The sequence below is a fragment of the Pseudophryne corroboree genome, chromosome 4 (genome assembly GCF_028390025.1).
Source record: "Pseudophryne corroboree isolate aPseCor3 chromosome 4, aPseCor3.hap2, whole genome shotgun sequence".
Classification (NCBI taxonomy): domain Eukaryota; kingdom Metazoa; phylum Chordata; class Amphibia; order Anura; family Myobatrachidae; genus Pseudophryne; species Pseudophryne corroboree.
The window spans coordinates 321,222,915-321,235,124 of record NC_086447.1 but is presented as its reverse complement, the minus strand read 5'-3'; positions in this window follow the sequence as shown (position 1 = coordinate 321,235,124).

Below are 12,210 nucleotides of genomic sequence, written 5' to 3'. Positions count from 1 at the left end.
CCAGTTGTCCACGCCCGGGATGAACACTGCTGACAGTGCTATCACGTGATTCTCCGCCCAGCGAAGAATCTTGGCAGCTTCTGCCATTGCACTCCTGCTTCTTGTGCCGCCCTGCCTGTTTACATGGGCGACCGCCGTGATGTTGTCCGACTGAATCAACACCGGCTTTCCTTGCAGGAGAAGTTCCGCCTGGCTTAGAGCATTGTAGATTGCTCTTAGTTCCAGAATGTTTATGTGAAGAGACTTTTCCAGACTCGTCCATACTCCCTGGAAGTTTCTTCCTTGTGTGACTGCTCCCCAGCCTCTCAGGCTGGCGTCCGTGGTCACCAGGATCCAATCCTGAATGCCGAATCTGCGGCCTTCTAATAGGTGAGCCTTCTGCAACCACCACAGAAGTGACACCCTTGTCTTTGGTGACAGGGTTATTCGCAGGTGCATCTGCAGATGCGACCCTGACCATTTGTCCAACAGATCCCTTTGGAATATTCTTGCATGGAATCTGCCGAATGGAATTGCTTCGTAAGAAGCCACCATTTTTCCCAGGACTCTTGTGCATTGATGTACTGACACTTTTCCTGGTTTTAGGAGGTTCCTGACCAGATCGGATAACTCCTTGGCTTTTTCCTCTGGAAGGAAAACCTTTTTCTGAACCGTGTCCAGAATCATTCCTAGGAACAGCAGACGAGTTGTCGGGATTAAATGGGATTTTGGAATATTCAGAATCCACCCGTGTTGTCTTAGCACCTCTTGAGATAGTGCTAAAGCTGTCTCCAGCTGTTCTCTGGACCTTGCCCTTATTAGGAGATCGTCCAAGTATGGGATAACTAATACGCCTTTTCTTCGAAGAAGAATCATCATCTCGGCCATTACCTTGGTAAAGACCCGAGGCGCCGTGGACAATCCGAACGGCAGCGTCTGAAACTGATAGTGACAGTTTTGAACAATGAACCTGAGGTACCCCTGGTGTGCGGGGTAAATCGGAACGTGTAGATACGCATCCTTGATGTCCAAGGATACCATAAAGTCCCCTTCTTCCAGGTTCGCTATCACTGCTCTGAGTGACTCCATCTTGAACTTGAACTTTTTTATGTAGAGGTTCAAGGACTTCAGATTTAGAATAGGCCTTACCGAGCCATCCGGCTTCGGTACCACAAATAGAGTGGAATAATACCCCTTTCCTTGTTGTAATAGGGGTACTTTGACTATCACCTGCTGAGCGTACAGCTTGTGAATGGCTTCCAACACCCTCTCCCTTTCGGAAGAGACGGTTGGTAAGGCAGACTTCAGGAAACGATGAGGAGGATCCGTCTCTAATTCCAACCTGTACCCCTGAGATATTATCTGCAGGATCCAGGGGTCTACCTGCGAGTGAGCCCACTGCGCGCTGTAATTTTTGAGACGGCCCCCCACTGTCCCCGAGTCCGCTTGAGAGGCCCCAGCGTCATGCTGAGGTTTTTGCAGGAGCCGGGGAGGGCTTCTGTTCCTGGGAAGGAGCTGCCTGTTGGTGTCTCTTCCCTCTTCCTCTGCCTCGTGGCAGGTACGACAAGCCCTTTGCTCTCTTATTTTTGTAGGAGCGAAAAGGCTGCGGTTGAAAGGTCGGTGCCTTTCTCTGTTGGGGAGTGACTTGAGGTAAAAAAGTGGATTTCCCGGCAGTAGCCGTGGCCACCAAGTCTGATAGACCAACTCCAAATAACTCCTCCCCTTTATACGGCAAAACCTCCATGTGACGTTTTGAATCCGCATCGCCTGTCCACTGTCGTGTCCATAAGGCTCTTCTGGCTGAAATGGACATAGCACTCACCCGAGATGCCAGTGTGCAAATATCCCTCTGTGCATCACGCATATAGATAAATGCATCCTTTATTTGTTCTAACGACAGTAAAACATTGTCCCTATCTAGGGTATCAATATTTTCAATCAGGGATTCTGACCAAACTACTCCAGCACTGCACATCCAGGCAGTTGCTATAGCTGGTCGTAGTATAACACCTGCATGTGTGTATATATTCTTTTGAATAACTTCCATCTTTCTATCTGATGGATCCTTAAGTGCGGCCGTCTCAGGAGAGGGTAACGCCACTTGTTTGGATAAGCGTGTGAGCGCCTTGTCCACCTTAGGGGGTGTTTCCCAGCGCGCCCTAACCTCTGGCGGGAAAGGGTATAATGCCAATAACTTTTTTGAAATTATCAACTTTTTATCAGGAGCAACCCACGCTTCATCACACACGTCATTTAATTCTTCTGATTCAGGAAAAACTGTTTGTAGTTTTTTCACACCATACATAATACCCTGTTTTACGGTATCTGTAGTATCAGCTAAATGTAACGTCTCCTTCATTGCCAAAATCATATAACGTGTGGCCCTACTGGAAAATACGTTTGAATTTCTACCGTCGTCACTGGAATCAGTGCCCGTGTCTGGGTCTGTGTCGACCGACTGAGGCAAAGGGCGTTTTACAGCCCCTGACGGTGTTTGAGGCGCCTGGACAGGCATTAATTGATTGTCCGGCCGCCTCATGTCCTCAACTGACTGTTTAAGGGAAGATAAACCATCACGTAATTCCACAAATAAAGGCATCCATTCTGGTGTCGACCCCCTGGGGGGTGACATCTGCATATTTGGCAATTGCTCCGCCTCCACACCAATATCGTCCTCATACATGTCGACACCACGTACCGACACACACCGCAAACTCACAGGGAATGCTCTAATGAAGACAGGACCCACTAGCCCTTTTGGGGAGACAGAGGGAGAGTCTGCCAGCACACACCACAAAGCGCTATATATACAAGGGATATCCTTATATTAAGTGCTCCCTTATAGCTGCTTTAATATATATATATATAGCCATTAATGTGCCCCCCCTCTCTGTTTTACCCTGTTTCTGTAGTGCAGTGCAGGGGAGAGACCTGGGAGCCGTTCTGACCAGCGGAGCTGTGACAGAAAATGGCGCCGTGTGCTGAGGAGATAGGCCCCGCCCCTTTTTCGGCGGGTTCTTCTCCCGCTATTTTTCCAGTCAGGCAGGGGTTAAATATCTCCATATAGCCCCTATGGGCTATATGTGAGGTATTTTTAGCCTTGTATAAGGTTTATATTTGCCTCTCAGAGCGCCCCCCCCCAGCGCTCTGCACCCTCAGTGACTGCCCAGTGAAGTGTGCTGAGAGGAAAATGGCGCACAGCTGCAGTGCTGTGCGCTACCTTATGAAGACTGAGGAGTCTTCAGCCGCCGGTTTCCGGACCTCTTCACGCTTCAGCATCTGCAAGGGGGTCGGCGGCGCGGCTCCGGGACCGGACTCCACGGCTGGGCCTGTGTTCGATCCCTCTGGAGCTAATGGTGTCCAGTAGCCAAGCAGCAAATCCACTCTGCATGCAGGTGAGTTTACTACTTTCCCCCTAAGTCCCACGTTGCAGTGATCCTGTTGCCAGCAGGACTCACTGTAAAGAAAAAAACCTAAACTAAACTTTCTCTAAGCAGCTCTTTAGGAGAGCCACCTAGATTGCACCCTTCTCGTTCGGGCACAAAATCTAACTGGAGTCTGGAGGAGGGTCATAGGGGGAGGAGCCAGTGCACACCACCTGACCTAGTAAAGCTTTACTTTTTTGTGCCCTGTCTCCTGCGGAGCCGCTATTCCCCATGGTCCTTTCAGGAACCCCAGCATCCACTTAGGACGATAGAGAAAGGAGAGTTTGTTGTTACGAGTCACGTATACTATAGGGCACCTGCTCGCTTGAGCCCAGGGGCTGGCAGGTAATTTTTAGTCTGGGGGACAGACACAAGTAAATGGTCTGGGCTTTCTACAAGAGTGTTGCAATGGGTAAACAGGATTGATAACAACCTCTGCAGGCATGGTTTGTCTGATATGGGCATGCATTAGATAACGAGGTTCCCAAACGCAGTACTCAAGGCACGCCAAGTTGGGGCGTGCCAGGGGCGTCGGAATGGGGGGGGGGCAACTTGCTCCACCCAAATCATGAGAGGGCGCCATTCACTCGGACCCACGACCCACAACTGAATGCCGCCATCAGCAGCTTCAGCGCTGCCTGCGCTGTATTAGCACTGCAGCGGTGCCTTCGGCACTGATACTGTTACTTCATACAGCAGGCAGCGCTGAAGCTGCCTTCCCTGTGTGCTCTGGCCAGCGCCGGAGCGACGCATACGCGGGCTTTGCAAGCCGCGTAGACTGCCGGTCAGTGGAGGGCACCGCTGCTCATTGAGGGCGGGATGTACTGTCACTGATCGCGGGTCATCGCTGGTCAACGCAATGATACTGGGGGTAATTCCAAGTTGATCGCAGCAGGAATTCTGTTAGCAATTGGGCAAAACCATGTGCACTGCAGGGGAGGCAGATATAACATGTGCAGAGAGAGTTAGATTTGGGTGTGGTGTGTTCAATCTGCAATCTAAATTGCAGTGTAAAAATAAAGCAGCCAGTATTTACCATGCACAGAAATAAAATAAGCCACCCAAATCTAACTCTCAATGCAAATGTTATATCTGCCTCCCCTGCAGTGCACATGGTTTTGCCCAACTGCTAAAAAATTTCCTGCTGCGATCAACTTGGAATTACCCCCATTAATCGCATATGTACTAACCTATGCGATTAGTATCAGAGCGATGCCAGGGGTGTCCTGCGATCAGTGATGTTCCACAGGACAAGGTTTGTGGCGGCTTCCGTCACCTCCAAGCCGTGGGAGGTGACGTGCAGGGAGTCCCCGTGATCCTCCTTCTCCCCCTGCAGCTGAAAGGAGACAAGGCTGTGCTGCGGGGGAGAAGGAGGAGGGGGGCCGGGGGTAGAGAGATCGTCGTGACCTGCGCAGGTCGGCGGCGGCGGTAAGAAGCCCATAGGCTTCTATGGGGTATCGCCATCAAAAGATGGTGATAACCCCGGAGGCATAATCCCAGCGGTGGGGCCTTAGTACATATGAAAATAAGATTTCTCTGACGTCCTAGTGGATGCTGGGACTCCGTCAGGACCATGGGGATTAGCGGCTCCGCAGGAGACAGGGCACAAAAATAAAAGCTTTAGGACTAGGTGGTGTGCACTGGCTCCTCCCCCTATGACCCTCCTCCAAGCCTCAGTTAGGTTTTTGTGCCCGTCCGAGCAGGGTGCAATCTAGGTGGCTCTCCTAAAGAGCTGCTTAGAAAAAGTTATTAGGTTTTTTTTTTATTTTCAGTGAGTCCTGCTGGCAACAGGCTCACTGCAACGAGGGACTTAGGGGAGAAGAAGTGAACTCACCTGCGTGCAGGATGGATTGGCTTCTTAGGCTACTGGACACCATTAGCTCCAGAGGGATCGAACACAGGCCCAGCCATGGAGTCCGGTCCCGGAGCCGCGCCGCCGACCCCCTTGCAGATGCCGAAAAGTGAAGAGGTCCAGAAACCGGCGGCAGAAGACTTTTCAGTCTTCATGAGGTAGCGCACAGCACTGCAGCTGTGCGCCATTGTTGTCAGCACACTTCACACCAGCGGTCACTGAGGGTGCAGGGCGCTGGGGGGGGGGCGCCCTGGGCAGCAATGATAATACCTTGTTCTGGCTAAAAATACATCACATATAGCCCCTGGGGCTATATGGATGTATTTAACCCCTGCCAGGTCTCACAAACACCGGGAGAAGAGCCCGCCGAAATAGGGGGCGGGGCCTATCTCCTCAGCACACAGCGCCATTTTCCTGCACAGCTCCGCTGCGAGGAAGGCTCCCAGGACTCTCCCCTGCACTGCACTACAGAAACAGGGTAAAAAAACAGAGAGGGGGGGCACTTTTTTGGCGATATTGATATATTAAGCTGCTATAAAGGAAACAACACTTCTGTAGGGTTGTTCCTATATATTTATAGCGCTTGGGTGTGTGCTGGCAAACTCTCCCTCTGTCTCCCCAAAGGGCTAGTGGGGTCCTGTCTTCGATAAGAGCATTCCCTGTGTGTCTGCTGTGTGTCGGTACGTGTGTGTCGACATGTATGAGGACGATGTTGGTGTGGAGGCGGAGCAATTGCCGGTAATGGTGATGTCACCCCCTAGGGAGTCGACACCGGAATGGATGGCTTTGTTTATGGAATTACGTGATAATGTCAGCACGTTACAAAAATCAGTTGACGACATGAGACGGCCGGCAAACCAGTTAGTACCTGTCCAGGCGTCTCAGACACCGTCAGGGGCTGTAAAACGCCCTTTACCTCAGTCGGTCGACACAGACCCAGACACGGACACCGAATCTAGTGTCGACGGTGAAGAAACAAACGTATTTTCCAGTAGGGCCACACGTTATATGATCACGGCAATGAAGGAGGCTTTGCATATCTCTGATACTGCAAGTACCACAAAAAGGGGTATTATGTGGGGTCTGAAAAAACTACCTGTAGTTTTTCCTGAATCAGAGGAATTGAATGAAGTGTGTGATGAAGCGTGGGTTAACCCCGATAGAAAACTGCTAATTTCAAAGAAGTTATTGGCATTATATCCTTTCCCGCCAGAGGTTAGGGCGCGCTGGGAAACACCCCCTAGGGTGGATAAGGCACTCACACGCTTATCAAAACAAGTGGCGTTACCGTCTCCTGAAACGGCCGCCCTCAAGGATCCAGCTGATAGGAGGCTGGAAACTACCCTGAAAAGTATATACACTCATACTGGTGTTATACTGCGACCAGCCATCGCCTCTGCATGGATGTGCAGTGCTGGGGTGGTTTGGTCGGATTCCCTGACTGAAAATATTGATACCCTGGATAGGGACAGTATTTTATTGACTATAGAGCAATTAAAGGATGCTTTTCTTTATATGCGAGATGCTCAGAGGGATATTTGCACTCTGGCATCGAGAGTAAGTGCGATGTCCATATCTGCCAGAAGAAGTTTATGGACGCGACAGTGGTCAGGTGATGCGGATTCCAAACGGCATATGGAAGTATTGCCGTATAAAGGGGAGGAATTATTTGGGGTCGGTCTATCGGATTTGGTGGCCACGGCAACAGCCGGGAAATCCACCTTTTTACTTCAGGTCCCCTCCCAACAGAAAAAGACACCGTCTTTTCAGCCGCAGTCCTTTCGTTCCTATAAGAACAAACGGGCAAAAGGACAGTCATATCTGCCCCGAGGCAAAGGAAAGGGTAAGAGAGTGCACCAAGCAGCTCCCTCCCAGGAGCAGAAGCCCTCCCCGGCTTCTGCAAAGCCCTCAGCATGACGTTGGGGCTTTACAAGCGGACTCAGGGGCGGTGGGGGGTCGACTCAAGAATTTTAGCGCACAGTGGGCTCACTCACAGGTGGACCCTTGGATCCTGCAGGTAGTATCTCAGGGTTACAGGTTGGAATTCGAGAAGTCTCCCCCTCGCCGGTTCCTAAAGTCTACTCTGCCAACGTCTCCCTCAGACAGGGCGACGGTATTGGAAGCCATTCACAAGCTGTATTCTCAGCAGGTGATAGTCAAGGTACCCCTCCTACAACAGGGAAAGGGGTATTATTCCACACTATTTGTGGTACCGAAGCCGGACGGCTCGGTAAGACCTATTCTAAATCTGAAATCTTTGAACCTGTACATACAAAAATTCAAGTTCAAGATGGAGTCACTCAGAGCAGTGATAGCGAATCTGGAAGAAGGGGACTTTATGGTGTCCCTGGACATCAAGGATGCTTACCTGCATGTCCCAATTTGCCCTTCACATCAAGGGTTCTGTGACAGGACGGTACCGTACGGAAGCACTCGCCGCTTGCCGCGTCCCGTCGACTGCGCACAGAATGGAAGGTCAAGCCGCACGAGGCCTGACCACATAGGGGATTCCCGCTTACCGTCAGTAACCGCCTGTTACTGACTCCACCCACTGCGTTGTGGGCGGGTTCTCGCTGCCACCACCAAACTCCTAACCTGCCGTGGCGTTTGGAACCACGGTTCTGCTCTGTATGTGCCGACGCACTGCCTTACCACAGCTGTGTGGTGCTGACGAATCCCCACTAGCCACTTGCTAGGCCTCTACCGGTAGCTGGCGGAAGGCGGAGCTTGGAGACGTCAGGTGCTTCCCTGGACAGCCGGAGAACGGGGCTAGGTTTGGCCTAACCCTGTAGGTCACAAGATGACGCAGTCTTCTTGAGGCAAAGGTGTTTATTGCTCAAATAACCTTTAAAAAGGCTCCTCCCTATTGCTAGGGGCAACAGCATACAATCAAGATGTTTTCAGCAGAAGAAGATGTTACAATTACACACTCCTATGGGCCAACTGCCCTTCTTTTATCCCTCTCCAAGACCCCTTACCACAGGGGGTAAGCCCGCCCTGTGGTGCACAACCAATGTTTACCCATGAGCTGTGCATGCTCTGGTCTCATGCACACCTAACATTGTTCCCTATGGACAGTGGGGAGTGGTCGGTCTCCTTTGTCTCTCCCCTCTGGGAGAGTAGGATACTCCCACGGTGCCGTTCAGTCTGGCTGGGGGGAGGTTTTCCCTCCTAAATCTGACTTCCAGAAATCTGCCCGGGACCCCTCTCACTGCCCGCAGCCTGGATTTGGGCTCCAGAGCTGGGCAGCCGGGCTCCCCGGTCCAGGTTTCTTGGCACTACGGCTGATCTCCATGGAGCTCCAAGAAACCACTCAGCTTGTTTCATAGCTAAGCTGCTTCTCTTTCTCCCTGTACCCTTTGGAAATGTGAGGCTGGATGGGAAAGCATTCCGTTTTTGGGGACAAGGTCTGGGAGAATCCATCAGCCTGCACAGCCATGGATTCCCCCCTCCTGGGACACACAATCAAGTAAGTGCATTTTACCTTTACATACATTACACTTAAATCACACTGTACATTTCCCCTTTTAAATATACACTGAGCCTGTGCCCTGCACAGACTCTACATACTCAGGCACTGCAGTGCCTTACAACACACTGTAGGTCATTATTTAACTGCTGTGCCCAGCGCTCAGCGCTGGGCTTCCCTAGCCCTGCAGCCTGGCTTCTAGGGCTCTCTCTCAGTGCTGGAGGTATGGGGCTGGCTTCCCCCATCCTCCAGCCTGCCTTCCTGCCTCTGGGGTTCCAGGGAGCTGGCTCTCCCTGTCCCCCCAGTGTGGCACTAACCAGTGGCCTCGCCGCACGCAGCGGCGCACCCCCCTGTACCGAAGTCCGGCGGCCCGGGACACTTGTCCTGGCCGCCGTGACCCTGGCTTGTTTCAGCGCTGAGGCGCCGGGAGCGTAGCTCCCGGACCCCAGCGCTCACCATCCTGCTGGGCAGCCTAATGTCCCCCACACCGCTAGGGAGCCGGCTAGCCCGGTCCCCCATGAGCGGCGCTGACTATTAGCCTCGCCGCAGCGTCCGGCGGGGAGCCGGGCTGCGGCGCACCCCCCTCGCCAGCTAGCAGCCCGGGACGTCCGTCCCGGCTGCTGCGGCTGGCCACCCGTGCTGGGCTGAGGCGCCGGGAGCAGAGCTCCCAGCCCCCAGCGGCGGCTCTCACAGAGAGCACTGCAGCGGGAGCCGAGCTCCCAGCCGCAGCGCTCACCCTTCTCCCCGGCGCGCACACTCCAGTGCGCCCGGGGCTACACTGACCGCTGCCGGGAGCGGAGCTCCCGGACTCCGGCGGTCAGCGGCTGCCTCCTTTCCCCCGGCGCGCACACACTGCTGAGCGCGCCGGGGGCTGGCCTCCCTGCCGTGGTCTCCGGAGGGGTCCGGGACCACGGCACAGTTTAAAATACATTTTTTTTACATTAATAAAACACGGCGCCTAGCGCCCACAATACATTTTTAAATCTGGCGCCAAGCGCCCATTGTCTTTGCAAATGGCGCCGGGCACTAGGGGTTAACCCCTTCAGTGCTGCGGCGGCCATTTGCCTCGTGGCTGGGGCTCTCCGGCCACACGTACCTCAGGTTCGTGGTGCAAAACTGTCATTATCAGTTTCAGACGCTGCCGTTTGGATTGTCCACGGCACCTCGGGTCTTTACCAAGGTAATGGCCGAAATGATGTTTCTTCTGCGAAGAAAAGGCGTATTAATTATCCCTTACTTGGACGATCTCCTGATAAGGGCAAGGTCCAGAGAACAGCTGGGGGACGTAGTAGCACTAACCCAAGTAGTGCTGCAACAGCACGGGTGGATTCTGAATTTTCCAAAATCTCAATTGACCCCGACGACACGTCTGCTGTTCCTGGGAATGATTCTGGACACGGTTCAGAAAAAGGTGTTTCTTCCGGAGGAGAAAGCCAGGGAGTTATCCGAACTTGTCAGGAACCTCCTAAAACCAGGAAAAGTGTCTGTGCATCAATGCACAAGAGTCCTGGGAAAAATGGTGGCTTCTTACGAAGCGATTCCATTCGGCAGATTCCACGCACGAACTTTTCAGTGGGATCTGCTGGACAAATGGTCCGGATAGCATCTGCAGATGCATCAGCGGATAACTTTGTCTCCACGGACAAGGGTGTCTCTTCTGTGGTGGTTGCAGAGTGCTCATCTGTTAGAGGGCCGCAGATTCGGCATACAGGACTGGGTCCTGGTGACCACGGATGCCAGTCTGAGAGGCTGGGGTCGGTCACACAGGGAAGAAACTTCCAGGGAGTGTGGTCAAGCCTGGAGATGTCTCTTCACATAAATATACTGGAGCTAAGAGCGATTTACAATGCTCTAAGCCTGGCAAAACCCCTGCTTCAGGGTCAGCCGGTGTTGATCCAGTCGGACAACATCACGGCAGTCGCCCACGTAAACAGACAGGGCGGCACAAGAAGCAGGAGGGCAATGGCAGAAGCTGCAAGGATTCTTCGCTGGGCGGAAGATCATGTGATAGCACTGTCAGCAGTGTTCATTCCGGGAGTGGACAACTGGGAAGCGGACTTCCTCAGCAGACACGATCTACACCCGGGAGAGTGGGGACTTCATCCAGAAGTCTTCCACATGATTGTGAACCGTTGGGAAAAACCAAAGGTGGATATGATGGCGTCCCGCCTCAACAAAAAACTGGACAGGTATTGCGCCAGGTCAAGAGACCCTCAGGCAATAGCTGTGGACGCTCTGGTAACACCATGGGTGTTCCAGTCAGTGTATGTGTTTCCTCCTCTGCCTCTCATACCAAAAGTACTGAGAATTATACGGCACAGGGGAGTAAGAACGATACTCGTGGCTCCGGATTGGCCAAGAAGAACTTGGTACCCGGAACTTCAGGAGATGCTCACGGAAGATCCGTGGCCTCTACCTCTAAGACGGGACCTGCTTCAGCAGGGACCGTGTCTATTCCAAGACTTACCGCGGCTGCGTTTGACGGCATGGCGGTTGAACGCCGAATTCTAAGGTAAAAAGGCATTCCGGAAGAGGTCATCCCTACCCTGGTAAAAGCCAGGAAGGAGGTGACTGCACAACATTATCACCGCATTTGGAGAAAATATGTTGCGTGGTGTGAGACCAGGAAGGCCCCGACGGAGGAATTTCAACTGGGTCGATTCCTACATTTCCTGCAAACAGGATTGTCTATCGGCCACAAATTAGGGTCCATTAAGGTTCAAATTTCGGCCCTGTCGATTTTCTTCCAGAAAGAATTGGCTTCAGTTCCTGAAGTCCAGACTTTTGTAAAAGGAGTACTACATATACAGCCCCCGGTTGTGCCCCCAGTGGCTCCGTGGGATCTTAATGTAGTTTTGGATTTTCTCAAATCCCATTGGTTTGAGCCACTCAAATCGGTGGATTTGAAATATCTTACATGGAAAGTAACCATGCTACTGGCCCTGGCTTCAGCCAGGAGAGTGTCAGAATTGGCGGCTTTATCGTATAAAAGCCCATATCTGATTTTCCATTCGGACAGGGCAGAACTGCGGACGCGTCCTCAGTTTCTGCCTAAGGTGGTTTCAGCGTTTCACCTGAACCAGCCTATTGTGGTGCCTGCGGCTACTAGCGATTTGGAGGATTCCAAGTTGCTGGACGTTGTCAGGGCATTGAAAATATATATTTCAAGGACGGCTGGAGTCAGAAAATCTGACTCGCTGTTTATACTGTATGCACCCAACAAGCTGGGTGCTCCTGCTTCTAAGCAGACGATTGCTCGTTGGATTTGTAGCACAATTCAACTTGCACATTCTGTGGCAGGCCTGCCACAGCCTAAATCTATCAAGGCCCATTCCACAAGGAAGGTGGGCTCATCTTGGGCGGCTGCCCGAGGGGTCTCGGCATTACAACTCTGCCGAGCAGCTACGTGGTCGGGGGAGAACACGTTTGTAAAATTCTACAAATTTGATACCCTGGCTAAAGAGGACCTGGAGTTCTCTCATTCG